This window comes from Centroberyx affinis, unplaced genomic scaffold (assembly GCF_046629955.1).
Source record: "Centroberyx affinis isolate AG114_WGS23_722 - 3 ecotype Tasmania unplaced genomic scaffold, CSIRO-AGI_Caff_v1 ptg000997l_1, whole genome shotgun sequence".
In the NCBI taxonomy this organism is placed as follows: domain Eukaryota; kingdom Metazoa; phylum Chordata; class Actinopteri; order Beryciformes; family Berycidae; genus Centroberyx; species Centroberyx affinis.
Genome location: NW_027279562.1, coordinates 135,597 through 151,810, shown reverse-complemented (window position 1 = coordinate 151,810; position 16,214 = coordinate 135,597).

The window sequence follows — 16,214 nt, the reverse complement described above, 5'->3', positions numbered from 1 at the left end:
GATGATGAAGATAAGGTGAACTGAAGAGCACAAAGGGACTGATGTATTATGAAACAGCTGGGTATTCTTTAAGACGGGATACACTTGTGCGTTCAGATATGATGATCCAGCACTTATGTTAACTTGTTTTGTTGTTGTATGACAGCGAAATGTGTAGCAGTTTATTATCAAAATGAGAAAGAGTTGAGGTTTGAATAAATAAACTGGGAAATGAGGACTGCGTGATCATCACAAGCGACTCTGTGAGGCACATGTGTGTGTGTGTGTGCGTGCGCATGTGTGTATTTTTCTTACTTGCAATAATGAATGAAATAAGCTGTTATCGCCGAGGAATTTGTAGCTTTGTGAGTAATTACAGTTTTTGTTCCAGCCTCCATAGGCTCAGTATTGATCTCCAGGAGGAGGGTGGTCGATACACATGGGGGCAGGGGCACTTGATAGCTACATGGGAGAAAAATGACGTTGGTCCAAGCGGGGAGATTTGTAATGGAGTGATAAGAGGAGCTAAAGGGAGGGAAACAAATACTAAGGTTTCCCTGCATTCCTTTAGTTATTTGATAACATTTTTCATTCAAGACATTCTTATGACCGTATAACACTTAAAGTTAACTATTTTTGGCTGTTGTATTTGATTGGTATTTGGTATGATACCAGTGTTAAAGTATTAGATCAACTTCAAGTAATCCAGTCCCCTGCAATTGCAAATTAATGAGATGTGTTATGATTGTAAGCGAATCAGACTGAGACAAAGATTCACCGTGATAACTCATTTGAAACATCAAGGGTCTGATTTTTGCTGTCTATAATGCAATCATACTTTCTATAGCTTCAACCCTAAGGCTCTCTCTCTCTCTCTCTCTTCTCTTTCTCTGTTTCCTTCTTTTCAAAACAGCTTAGAGGAGGTGTTGCTCAACTGCTCATAGGGACTTATCTGATCTGCTATGAGCTCTAGACCAGTGGATCTATACATCGACCCAGGCTTGAGTTACATTGTCCCAGCACAGGCCACACTTTGATGTCACTGATACATAACATCTTTTCTCAGCAATACCCTCCAGTCACACACACTTCAAATGCAGTGTACAGTAACTCATGTCAGGCTGTTGGAACCAGGCACTGGAAACAAGCCATCATTTGCCCACCAAAACGTCACACTTGTATACCAGTAGTAGCATTACTGAAACCTTTTACAGCTTCAGAATAAAAAAGGAAAAAAAAAAGAAAAGATTTTGGAAATGATTTTGGCTGATGGAACAAATGATTTTAGCTATCACTTCCAAAATGTTTATTCTCTTCAGTAAAGAGCAAACAAAGGAACAAGAAGCAATAGGGTTTATGGGAAATGTGGTTTTAATTTTGAGAAATACTATCATTAACAATACCACTATATAAGATGGAGGCTACCAATCGTCTCAACTATAGTCTCATTTGTTTACCGTAATTATAAGTATCAAATGTATAGGAGATCACAATTGATTTGACAATGACATATTGATGTTTAAAAATTTAGCACCTTTAATTAGGCAACATTTTGTACTAAAAGGACCAATTTGAACACTGCATTACACAGCATTTTTTGTTGTTAACTCAATAGCTGGTAATTTTTACAGCCATTTGTGAAAATATTGCTTTTATCGATTAGTTATGGCAAAATAATGAATGTGCGTCAAAATATATTTTTCCACCTATATTTTGAGATATACTGTATATCCATAAATTAAAATATCCAAGAAAAAACTTTAATGTTTAAGAGGCAGTTGGGACATTGGGTGGCTAGACCTTCAGGGAAAGTTGAAAAAAAAAAAAATCATCAGAAGAGATACTTTGTAAAATTCTGTTGCACTTTAACCACAGTTTTTTTTTTTTTGTCACTCAGTCAATTTTAAATTGGGGTAAACGGACATCTCCAACTGTGATTTCATTTCATTCATGGACAATGGCATTGTTGGAATATTTTGACGAGCTCAATGAATTCATGAGTGCAAGGTCAAACTCTACTACTGTGGTTTTCTTTTACTTGCCAAACTATGGGTGAGCACTGTTGCACTTTTTTTTAGTTACTCAAACAAAATGCATGCAAAATCTATAAAATATTTTGTTTACAGATTGTGCATGTACTTGCAATGACGGCACATCAATTTGTGGGGGCTGCTGTGACAAGCACCTTGGTAAGCTGAAGCATGTCACATTTGTTGAGGATTACAGGGTGTGGGTCATGTAGTCTAGCCCTAGAGACTTCAATATAAGGTCTGCAAAGGCTTACTGATATACAATCATATTAAAAGTACTTGAATTTGAGAATGAAAAATATCTCAAAACCATACTTTGGTTGTTGGCAGAGTTACCCTTTTGCCTGTATTTAGATGAAAAACTGCACCTTTAAAGTGACATTCTCCCAACGCATAAGTGAGACAGCAAGTGTCAGTCACTTTAAGTGGTAATTTACAACAAAGCAAGTAGCTCATTCACTTTGTAAAGTTGTTTCTAATTATGTAGTGATTAAAGGGATTAAGTCAGATCAGGTGATGCTGTAGTCAGTGGGGTATGTTAGGATGAGACAGGACTGTACTGTACATGTGGTCCAGTGTGGTCACACCTGCAGAACGATGCCCACAGAGATTCCTCCATCTGAGAGACACATGCCATGTGGAAATCCCCGAAGAGGTTAGCTTTCACTTTCTAAGATTGGCCTGCGTTGAAAATCCTCAGGTCTACTATCTTCTTGGATGCACCGGTCTGACCGAACAGAGGACATTTACAACAAAAGAAAATGGCCTTATTCCCTCTCTTATCTTATCCTCTCTGAGTAACACAAAGTTGACATTAATAGAAAATCAAAAGGAAAAAAGTCTCGAAACAAAGTTGAAGCCTTTGGTTACGTTTCAGAGCACAGGGCAATTTAAAACCCTGAAATGTGGAATTAGAGAGGATTTGATGCGTTTCAAATTGAACGGAGGGGGACACCGTTAGTGGCATTGCACCTCCAGGCATTATTTAAGTAATGTCTTGTGGCACGTTTGAGGCATTGGAAGCAAGGGCATAGAAATGAGGGATTTATGCAGACGCCACTGCAGTTTTATCTCTCTTCTTCAGTCTGAGTGCACGCTCCGCTGAGTAAAAAACAAGCAGACATACAAGCAGATTCAGATCATACAGAGTATGTGTTTGAGCTATCTGGATATTCACTTTAAACAACATCTAAATCAAGCTGTTCTCAACGGACCTCATCCACTCCTTATCGAAACACAGGCAGTGCCAGATAACTTGATTTGCTTAAGGAATGGAGGAGATATTAACAGCACTTGACTACGGCAGTGGCCCCTTCTGTTGTTCGTATTAAACCTATCCAGCACTTCATTATACCTTCACTCTCTGGAGAGGCTCTCCGTACAGTCTCTCTTTATCTCCTCTTTTCTCTTCTGTTTCGTCCCCTCCTTCTCTCTCCCTCTCTCCCTCTCTCTCTCTCTCTCCCTCATGATACAAGCATCCTGGTAGCAGACAAGAGCATCATCAACATGCGCGGTGTGCTGGTGTCATGCAGATAGCCTCTGTGTTGGTAATGGAGGGAACAGCGATCGATAGGGAGCAGGAGATGGCTGCAGCTGAGGAGGCCCTGTTTGGCTAGCCCTAATCCTGATGAATAATGTTGCTGTCATAATAGCGGGGATAATTTAATGCTGACACTTAACTCTGTGATGAATGGCCTGTCACTGACATAGGGCCAAGTCAAGCAGCCCATGACAAGTTCTGAAATATTAATTTCATTCCGAATTCAAAGACTGTGCGGCAGGAGCGGGCATCGGGAAAGTCCAAAATTGAAATGAAAGTGAACAAATTGAGGATAAAGCGGGACTCGTGTGTTGTTCCCCTGATCCCGGACAGTTCAATCAACATAATGAGAACACAAACAACTCTCTGCTGGAGCCAGGATCCAGAGAATCTATATGATGCCATTCAGGGACTCTTTCTTGAGCAGCTGCATTGACAGTGATTGGAAGGTCGGCCTTGTGAACAGACACTGTTTAATGTTTGCGTTTTCGCACCTAAATGATTTGAGTACATTCAAAGTAGTGTTAACAGTTATAAACCAAGAAATAAAGCTATTCTTTAGTGAATTTTAAACCAGGAGATCTCTCTATTTTGCACGAAAATTACCCTTGGTAATGTCACATTGTCACAAAGCTAGTCTTTATTTCAAACTGAGTGATATGTTCTTCCTATTTTAGTAGTAGAGTGCGTATAAAAAGCTACACAAAAGCCTCCTAGCAGCTTTCCTCAGCGAGCCAACCATCATCAAAACAGTTCACTCTGAGGCAGTTAGTGTTCAAATTTCTCTCAGATCTCTCAAAATCCGGGTTTGTCTTGTTTATCCTCTTCAGTAAAGACAAAGAGAAAACTTTGAGTGAAGAACAGAGTTTATGGGAATTGTGGTCTTAATTCTGAGAAACACCAGCATAACAATGCCACCGGTGTGAGATGGAGACTTCCAACTCTCTCCACCATGGCCTCATTTGTCGACTGTCATTATATTGTGGCATCAGAATTAATTTGACAATGATATATCAATGTTTAAAAATGCAGCAACTTTAAGCAACTTGTAGAAAAAGGACAAATTTGCACCCCAGAGCAATATTTTCTTAGTTAAAGAAGTCAGAGCACTTTTTATGTTTTAAATGGTTTTAATAGTTGGTCATTTATATACGTATATAATTCATGTTTGTCAACAAATATTTTTCAACCTATGTTTTGAGATATAATTACATCAATAAATAAAAATGGCCAAGAAAAGCTTCCATCTGTATAAGGGGCAGTTTGTGATGTTTGATGGCTAGACCTTCAGGCAAAGTTGAAAAAAAAAGATATCTTGAATGAATCTACCACATAATAGCAAAATATGCAAGCTGAATAAATAAATACATATAGCAATAAGATGAAGTACCAAATTTTTATTTTTGCCATTACACCTGACTTTATCAAGCCTTGTCATTAAAAAAAAAGTACTGTACTAATACATACTGAACAGCAGCAAATTTGGTAATAAAACATTTCACTGTGGTTATAGGAAATACAATAATTACATTGCAATATTATTGTAATTTGTTCAGTGCTATGCGGTATTTTTACCACAAAGTACCACAAAAAGTCTTTTTTTTCCTGGTGACTCAAAGTGGATTGATTTTAGATAATTTTGGTCATATTAAATTCTTCTTTTTTTTTTTTTTTTTTTCCGATACAGTGTTTTTAATCTCAGTGCCTCCTGTCAGTTATACTGTAGCAGTGTTTGGAGGATGACATACCCCATGTGTCTCCACCTCCACGCTAATCCATTTACAGTGGCTTCACGTTGAGATGGTTTGATGCTCAGCCTGTTTGCTGGCCGCACTGGGGCCTTGTGTACAGAAACTCAAATTGATTTGATTCCTAACTCCCTTATCTATAAATGTTTAGGAACAGAGTAGTTTTTTATGATTTATTACTTCAAAGCCATAAAGTCTCTTGTTGACACAAAACCAAAGAACTCACTTACTTCTTATCCTGCACAGCCTATCTCTGAGGCCACCGCCGCCCGGCCCGCAGCCGCACTGCCTTACGTGGCTCAAAAAAGGCATTTTGATTTTGTTGACAGAGGTTATGGAGGGAAATAATGGAAGAGATAAAAACTCCAATTATGATTTTTTTCCTCGCAAAGCATTGCTTCAGTATGGCAGATTGTTTGATAAATGACACGTCTGGAAGTCAGGTGTTGTTGAAGATGTGCTGATTTCTTGAGCGGCAAATAGGCTAACATGACCTTTTTCTGAGATGCAATTGTTTGGTCCCTCGATGCAGCGACTGCTTTTTGATGCCATGAAATGATATAAAGTGAAAGGTATGGTGTAAAGAAGTACATCTCTAGATATGTCCACTATCTGAATATTCTAAATGTTACATTATCTCACGTTCATCATGCACTGCAGTCTTTGCACACCAGCCTACATTTTCCCGTTGCAAGTTGATGCGAGAAACCTTATTTGGTGCTGCTTTGGCCTTTGTGTACATAGCTTCTGCTGAGACCTAAAGACCAATGTAGCTAAGCTGGAATGGACTAACACAACCATTTGACCTTGGGTGGCTTATTTGCTCCAGTGAGACAGCCTAAATATTTACCTGTCATTGTTGATGATACTCTAGGCTTCAATGCCCTTAATGGTTTTGATGGAGAAGCAGGGCTTTGCAGCACCCAGGTGATGGAATTGCAAAATTAAGAGCAGTGAATTGGGTTATATCTTTAGGACACTGTGGGCTTAATTCTGTGGCTTATAATACAACTGCCTTTACTCTGTAAAAGACTGGAGCAAGATAGAAAAGGAGTGGAGAATTGCAATGGAAAACAATGTGTCAAGCGTTTGAGTTTAACCTTGACGAGGTCTGTTCAGGCTGTGCAGTGCGGCACAATGTAGATGTGCAGGTACCAAACATAATCCATGCTCACAGTAGACGATCATCATAAATCAGTTATATATAAGTATATCAGTGTAACATTTGAGCAGCTGATACGGCGTAGAAGCTACACAGGTCTACAGAGCTGACAAGAGGAAGTGTTGGGGGGCCTGATCTGTAGTCAACCAGCAAATAGCAGCACGTGCCCAACAGGGAATATGTTGGTCCTCGGGCCCCAGCCTGCCTCTTCCTCCTCCTCTTCTTCCTCCACACTCAGCAGGCTCTGAAGTCATGGTGCTTTGAGTCTCATAGCTACGCACCAGAGGGATTGCTGATCCCCATTTCAGATAATGGCCTTCAATCTCTTATCATTTACAGCTGTCCACCGGTAAACAACAAAACAAAACAAAACAAAAAATGATAGAAATAGATGAAAGAGGGAAAAAAGTTAAAGAGACAAAGTCCCTTTCTCCCTTAGAGGTTTTACTGCTTCAATGCCATTGTTGGCCTCCTTATGATGATAGCCATCAAAATCATAACTGTTTACACTGCTGTCAGTTCCTTATCCTCAAACCAGAAGTTTTCAATTTCAAGATTGATTTGTTTCAGGGGCCTTTATCTTTTTAACAAGAAGAAAGGAGAGAGCTTGGCTTTTTTCATTAAACTTTTGATTGCTCCTCAAGCTAAAGCTGCTTCCTGGGGAAAGGCAGTGGGACTGAAAGGTGAGGGCTAAACTGCCCTTCCAGAGCTATTACTGCATCATGTTATATAGAATGGGCCCCTATAGTACTCATCCAGATGCACAGCTCAACATGGACCATTCAATGTACCATCTGGCTAATATAATAAGGTAAAGTAATGCATTTTTAACCCTCCCTAATTGGCTAAGTCATTTCATTATTATAAATATTAGGTATCTGTAATGGGGAACACTAATTCCTTTGACTAGACTAAAGATTCCCGCCTTCAAATAAGCATGCTAATCTAATTAGAAAGCTAGCGGAGCTGAACGACTACATTTTCTCATACTTAGCATTGGAGGGCCGGGGCTTTGCGGAGCAGATGTGCTGTGAAATTAATTTCCTCTGGTGTAACCGGAGACGCTCTTCTCACCGTCTCTGTTATGAAATTTCCATTTCACAGATGATAACCTATTATCACTTTATTCAAGGGAAACGTGTTAATGACCAGGAGGAAGATTGAATTATTCATATTTGCTCATTTCTATTCTGCGGCGCGGCCCTGCTCTTTTCATGCACTGAGAGAGGGCTAATGTAAACATGACCAGAATCCTTGTAAATTGGCTTGTAGAGGAGGCTGTTAGCATAGTGCCTGGGGACTGATGCTAGACGGGGATAACAGCTGATATCTGTAAAGTACAGCCTGTGCACGTGTGTGTGTGCGTGTGCCTATGTGCACGTGTGAGTGTGTGTGTACGAGAGAGAAAAATAGAAAGTGTTTGTGTGTTTGTATCTGTGTGTGCATCCATTTATGTGTGTGTGTGTGTGTGTGTGTGTGTGTGTGTGACAGAAAGTGAGTAAATGAAAGAGTGAGGGTGTGCACGTGTGAAAATGTGTGTCAACAGTGTAACAGGGATTCTACCAGCTTGTAATGGAAGCTAATTGAACCAGGAAGCAGCTTCTCTGCTAAGTGCGCCACATATGCTGTGTGTGCGTCAGAGGAATCTGGACTCAGGTGTTTCTTGGACGTTACATTCCCTTCTTTCCAGCTTTTGTTAATAGATGAATGAGGCTGAAGAAATAAAATACTGTTCAAACTTCATCTCCGTGCTATTAAGATCAGTTTCATGAAGTTCCACTGTGGGAGAAACTTCTCCTCCTCCTCCAGCTGCTTCACAGGGAGGGAAAGACGGATCTTATTTGTTTCCCTCGGTTGGTGTTGGTTGGCCCAAACTGCTTCAGTATGGCAGGACAGGAAAGGGCTCATTCACAAATAATGGGCCGGCCTGTCCCAGTGACGTCGCTCCTGTTCATTCAGGAGGGGTCCGACCCCACAGGACATGTGTTTTGTCTGTTTGTGTATGTGCATGAGTATTAAAAACACATAAATACAGCATATATGTATTAATCTGTACATGTATTTATATTTCTTTAGGCATTTCTATGCTTTATTAGATAGAGACAGTGTGAGAGAGGGACAGGAAGGTATGGGAGAGAGAGAGGGGAGGACATGCAGCAAATGACTGCGGGCTGGATTTGAACCCAAGCTGCTGTGGGAAGGACTGAACCTTACATGGTATGTGCTTTACTCGGTGAGCCACCAGGGCAGCCCTACACATTTATATTTCTATGAATTTATATGTATATTTGCATATCAATAGATACTCCTCTATGACTAATTTGGTCATCCATTGACTTTTATCAGGAAATTGGAAATTTTCTTTGGAGAAAAAGATTTCACTACAAAGATTTGCTCCACAGAAGTTAATATATTTACTTTCCAAACCTAAGAAAAGGTGTTTTTTTCTCTATTTCTGGTTAAACTTCAAACCAAAATATTCAATTGATTTTGCATACTGCCAAGTGACAGATATAGTGATGAGCAATTTACTCAATTTAAGTAAAGAGAAGCCATAGCTGCATGGCTCCTTAGAGTCTGGTAAGATGAGCAGATCCTTACAGCATGAATATCCTGCAAAACATCCCACTTATATGTTTTACACTTGTTTGATATGGGTAAAAATTTTGTTTTTCTGCAGTCATTTACAGATACAGGGAGGTAATAAATCACTTTTATCAATATTAGCAATATTGAGATGCATAACAAATATTTTGGTGGAAGAAAGCTCTGTTGACTATGATGTTTACAACACAGTAATCGTACACTGTACTGTATATCAGGGAGGGAGGGATTGTGTCTGTCTGAAGAAAACATTTGGCAAGGCATTAAGACTGCATTTCAGCTCAGACCCTTTTATGAAGGAAATTAAGGGAGGAAAGGACATGACCAGCATGTCTCCAAGAGCTGAAATTGAGGTCTGTTCTTACTTTTACTGCCAATAATGAGATTATATTTGAGCTGAAATGTGGCCATCCTCTTTAGTCATAGTAGGAATCATTATAGACGTCTCCATCCAATTATGTCTTTTCCCATGAGAATCTGCATTTACATTGCCAGTGGTTTATATAATGCCTGTGGCATCACAAGTATTGATTATTAAATCTATGATGAATAATATACTATTGTGTTGATCCTCTAATGAAACATACAGTATGGGGTTATTTCACCATGTTTTTATTTTGTCATAGTTTTGTTAATTTACATTCACTGCCTGCGATTCATCAGCACTGCTGATCTAAATAGTGTGAACAGTGTAATAATATGCAAAACACTGTAAAGTATCTAATCTAATTTCATAATTTTGACAGGTATCATTATGCTACATGCAAATCTATAATATAATGCCTCAATACAATTTAGAAATATTTTGGTTCATATGACAGAAAAACATATGCATATCTGAAGGAATATTCACATATTCATATGATCACTAGGTGGCAGTATAGTATACTATAATTGCATATCTGCATATGCTTCTATATAAGGCCCACTCCACACTATCGATCCATTTGTCCTTCAGTAAGAGAGAGAGGGCTTCCATGTGATCTGAACCGGACATTTTGATGGCCTTTTTCTGCATTGTACAAAATGTAAAGTTCTTCTAACATGATCACAGCAAACCTTTACACAAATATTATGTCAAATTATTTACAAATAAGGATGTGTTACATTATTTTCATACAATTTTGCCTTTATTGAGCTCATTGCCATTTAAATGCTTGGGAAATATTGAGAAAAAATTACAACTACAGAAAATGTAAACGGCAAAAAAAAAAAAGCTATATTTTCAAATTTGGGAAGTAAATAGGCCAAACAAATTCACATAAGAAGAAGTCACAAAATAAGCAAAAGTGGATGCTGGTGGATGTTGAGGGCAAGACTTTGCTTGCAGCTCCTACTGTGTTGCTCCCTATTAACTAAACTGTTGTCTTGCCATTAATGTTAAATTGATAGAAATTCATAATCAAGCGTTGGATTAGAGCGAATGAAATTCAAAATAGAGGAGGCAAAAACTTCTCTAATAAAGTGACTCTCTGACCGCAATCGTTTTTGAGGACCTCTCTATTATACTGCTGCTTAACACAATCCATAGCAATCCAAATCCTTATCAATATCAATTTACTCATATCAATAAAGATCAGGCTCCCTCTGGATCAGTTCTCACTGGCATCTGTCTGACATTGCAGGCCCCTCATCACGCCCAGACAACACCCCCTCCCCATCACACACCCACACACCCACACACACACACACACACACACACACACACAGCAGCCCTTGACTTCGGCGTCAATAAGGCTGACCGTCTTTGTGAGAGTATCGACAGTTATCAAAAAATGCCCTTGATGTAATTTCATGCCTGTCGACACTCACAGGCCATATGCTAAGGATTATGGGATGCCTGTGTGCCGCATAAGTGTAAGGCTGCGGGGCCGGGGGCCTGGGCCCTGAGCCCGGGTCACTTTATGGGAGCCTTAATGGCCCTCGATGCCCATATTGGAGCCACAATGGCCAAGCACAGCTGAGTGGCCACTGGGGGCTACCATCAAACCTCAGCCAGAGAGCAACCGGGGAATCCTGCAGTGGAAAGCAGGCAGCACCCCCATGTGTGACACTAACTTATCACATTAAAGCTTCCACAGCATCAGAGCATATGTCGCGTTTCTGCTTTTTAGGCTTTAACGTCATAAGCGCCGCATTTACAATTTCGGACGTACCCACAAATGCACCGTGAAATAGAGGGCAGTGAGCAGTCAATGAGCGCTCTGGTGAAAGGACTTTATGTCTGTTTTGCTCCTCTACTTTCTTTCTGTCAAAGTGTCATTGAACATGGAAACAACATAACAGAAGTTCTGATTATATGACTAGTAGCTGGAGTTTTCTGTAGCTATGAGAAGGCCACACCACACCTACTGTCACTCATACATCAACGGTGTGTGGTGAAAATTGAAAAACTTGGCTAAATTGTTTATCACTATTTATAGAACATTATCTATTTCTCAGACATAATTTGAGAATGATTATGCCCATGCTGTAGAAATATAGTAACATGTAATAAACAAATAAATTCTTAATTCTGTCAACTATAATTGGACATACTTGCGATCAAGCATGTAAAAGGTTGGGTTTTATTGCTTTAACAATATACCATGTGTTTCATCCAGTATTGTAGATGTAATTTCTGATGTACAACATAAATCCATAGATTTGTGCTCCAAAACAACACATGTCCAGTGGTCAGTAATGTTATGCAATTTAAACTTTTTATCCTCGCGCTGCATCTAGAGAGTCATCCATGTGGCCGAACAAATCATTTTACTGTTTCTGATCTGAATTCTGAATAAAGTGTTGTTTAATTTGCCCATAGTATCCTGCATCTGAGATTTGAAAACTTGAGGTTTAAATACTGGTCCAACACAAAATGAAACAGACTGAACACAAGTGAAAACATTCAGTATTCAGAATTTGTACATGTACACGTCTTTAAATGTATGTACTTCACTTGTCCCAAATGCAAATTCTGAAATAAATGCATAATCCCTGCTGGCCTATGGGATGTTTTATTTCCTGTTTAATAACAATTACATCAACGCATGCTGCATGGTGGAATTTGAGAGTAACGACACCTTATCAGTTTCAATGGAGATTATATTTTTTCAGGTGTGAGTACTACAACACAAATCGAATACTTTGGAGTTTTGCAGTGCTTGATTTTGCATGTGTGCATCCTTTTGTTGTTTTGAATTTAATCAAGTATTTCCCCCTTTTTTCCCCCTTTCTGCACCGCTTTGTTTTTCTGATGCCGATGGTAGCCGAAGCGCCTTAGCTGTTTTGTAAGCATGTGCACATCCTGATCTCTCATAATATTAGTTAAAATCAATGTGCTGCTTTTTTAATTATTGCTCATGGTACAAAGCGGGGAAGGCTCATTTAAGGGGGGATCGATATGGGAGAGCGATTGGTAGACGGTGGAGCTGTACATCAGGCGGCTTGATGTGAAAATCATTGGGGCCTGTGCAGGCTGTGGCTCGCGCTGATCATCCTGGTTAGCCCCCCAGCTGGCTGCAGGGCCTGGGTAATGGGTGAACCCTCCGTGAACCAGCATCCTTAGCCTCCACAACACCCCTCAGAGCATCGCACAGTCTCACACCGCCCCAGCCGCTACGCAGAGCGGGAATAACACGTCATAAACTCTATTAGAAATAGACGGAATCAAAAAGTAAGGGAGAAAATCCAAGTCCATTTCTCCCTCTCCTCTCCTCATCTCCCCATTGATTATCTGTGCTTGGGATTATTCTCTTTTTATTTGGCCCTGTTCCCTCGCTCGTGCTACCCTTTCCCCCCATCCCTCGATGCGACGGTGCATTGTTCCTCAATGTGCACCTCTATTATCTCCTGCTATCTGTCCCCTGACCGCGACCAGGCCTGACTGGAGGCTTGCGCTACTCCGCTCTGTGGGCTTTAAAGAGGTTAATAACTTGGGCCTGCGGACATTATTTAAGGGTGGCCAGAGGAAATGTAACGCTCCCCTGTTTCTGTTGCTTTAGATCCACCTTTGACCCCTGGAGTCGTCCCTCCCTCCCCAGCCCACATGACAAACACATCCTCATATCCACTATAGCCCACATCACCTCTCGCTCTCTCTCTCTCTCTCTTGTTCTCTTTCTCCATCTTCACTCTTATTCTCCTTCCTTTCACAGTTTTAGTGAAAGCCAATTCAGATCTCCTTCATCATGCGGTTTGGCCCCTCTGGCGCTAAACTGATACAAATGACGTTAATCTGGGAAAGTGTGAACGGCAGCGTTTCGCAGCCTCTCACTGTTATTTGTCACCATTTCCGTCCCCAAAATGGCTCCGTTTTGCACAGAGATAAAAAAGTTAAAAGCCCAAATAATTGTTTTCATCATTAGGTCACTAAGCATTTATAATGCAGTTTGTATATCAGCTCCCAGTGGATGATTTATACGGGCTCTCCGGCCACCAATGGGATACCAGTATGAGGGTATCAATCCCGATAAGCACTGATCCAATGTACAATCAGCATCCAGGAAAGCTGGGTTGCACATTCAATGTTCCTAAACGGACAAAAAGGAAAAAAGAAAATCACCTTTCCTCATTTCCTACTTCTCACCAGTTGAAATAAGGATAGTGAACAGCAGTGGGGAGTAAAACTATTTCAAACCCTGATCTTAGAATACAAATGGAAGACGTATGACATTTGCTTTATTTTGGAAAATTTGGTAGGTTTCTATTTGTTAGCTTTTCTTCTGAGACTGACTGTAACACCACTTTGACCCGACTGTTTTCCCCTCAGCCCTACAGTAATAAACTGAACTATTGTGCTATTTGATTTCATGTGTTCCCAGCCCTTGTTAAAAAAACACACTATTAAGCTTCAAAATGCTTTCTGACTCCAGCTAAAGGCACTGCTGCAATCACTTAAATCAAATGCACATATTTTGACAAGCAACCAGTACTTAATATGTCCAATTAGAAATTAATACTGGTTAGACACAGTGACCCTTCCCGCTATATCACATTCTGAAACACTAATGTAATGGTTGTTTCTCATTTGGCTGGTCTTTTTTAGATGATTACTATATATCATCTGCATCATGCAGCAATCACACGCATTCACATGCATACATACACACAACAGTCATTCACTCACACACACACAAAAGCAAGGGTTACTGCGTGGCATCAATCATTCATCCATAAGAGTGGTTCATTTACTAATTAAAATCTTAAAAAGAGAGCGAAATTGACTAAACACTAAATGCTTAATCACAAGTTTTGACCAGCAACTGACAATGCAATCTATGGCAAGATATCAATCAGGCCCATGCAAATTGCTTTTATGAACTGGCCTATTTTGTCTGATCACCAAGGTCATTTATTATGCCTTTAATTCCCCTCTTAGCACAATGTATTCAATCATTCAGATTGTCTTGTGTAGTGGATGAGCCTCTGTGCATCTCTCTCTCCCACGATGGCACAGCACATAAAAAAAAAAAAAAAAATTGTATCTGCACTGAGTGGATATCAATAAATTACATGCATGCTTAATTTTCCTTGCTTGTCAATGTTGATGCCTGTCAATTTCAAAGGGTCCTTGTGCTTTATTCTAATGAAAGAGGCTGAGAACAGCAAGGCAACACTATTTCATTTGGCTGAAAATGCTCTGTTCAGCCAGATTTAAGATGAAATGATGCCTTTGGTTATGGACTGTGATTAATGTCAAGGACATCAGAGTTCATCTAAATATAGATGATCTGCATCTCCCTTCAGCAATGCTGAGTCTGCACCATGCAGAGATCACACACAGATAAATATCATCCCAGTGCCAATAATAACATGGGAGAAGTAACAGAAACTTAAAGTATCTGGCTTGATACTGCAGTGATAGGAAACACAGCGAGATTACCAGGCCACTGTCCTCAGAGCAGGTTCAAGTGTTTCCTCGCCTCGGTTCACAGAGGGTGAGTGCATATAAAAATTATATAAAATCTGGAACCATTTCAATAGCAACGCCCTTTTTCAACAAGTACAAAGTAGGAGATATCATTTGTTACCTTTCCTGTCAGCTGAACGCTTATTTAGAAATAGCTTGATTTATGGCTGACACAGTTGTTGCATTTCATAAAAGGGTATTGACATAGACATGCTGGGAAAGCATCAAGAGGCAGGAATTGGATTACACAGTTAGAGTGCGGGTTGGAGTCCCAGCACTGATATTTTTCATGACATATCTAAACAAACATACATTGCATGTTGCCACTATATCATCCTGTAACGCTGCCTTTCCCCCCCTGCAGAAAGCACATCCAGATCCACAGTGCTTTCAACGAGATTGAGACAAGTTTCTCTTTGATGGGAGAATGTAAATGTGTCATTTATACCTGTCTTGTCTTTTATCATGATAAAGCAGTTCATACTCCGGGAAGGGGGAAAGAGAAATGCGAGCAGTAGCTTCATTCATCGCCTGTCCTGTTTCATTCACACGCTTGTGATTCTCTATCATGCTCCTCTCAGCAGCCGTCAAGAGGCCAGCTAGCATTGAAACAAATCTCTCATATTCTGCTTTTTGATTTCATTCTTTCTCCCTGTCGTCTCTCCTATTAGCTTATTCATTCTTCACATGTGACTGCCAGCCTGTTAAGGTCATATTAAACCAAAGCAATCCACTTTAAATGGTTATCTACGACGCGCATTAAAAAGCTCTTTGCTGCCCTTTAAATATTGTGATTGGGTTATAGGGGGGTCGCTGTTTCGGAGCGCTGATCGCTCTCCCAGGAGCCCGCTTCAGAATATAAATTGAGTAATATTATAAAGGCGGGCACTCCAGAAGGACTGGGTAATGAATAGGATTCATGATCTGAGGAGGAACAGGAGGTCATGCAATGAAGTGAAATACTCTAATAACTCCAATCCAAACCCACTCAGATGATGATACATTAACTGAGAGACCCTTGTATTCCTCTTTTTTTTCTCTCTTGTATTGGCCTATATGAGCATTAGAATTATTTCACAGCATTTGCGGTGAAAAAAGAAGGCTGATCCGGGCGGTAATGCTTATTTAAAGTTCTCGTTTTGAGTTTAATGTCAAGGCCACCTACAACAGTGGTAGAGGGTCAGATCAAATCTCTGCAAATCTTGTAATCTTCTGGAAAGAAATGAATAAAAAAAAAAAAAAAAAAAAAGCAGATTTG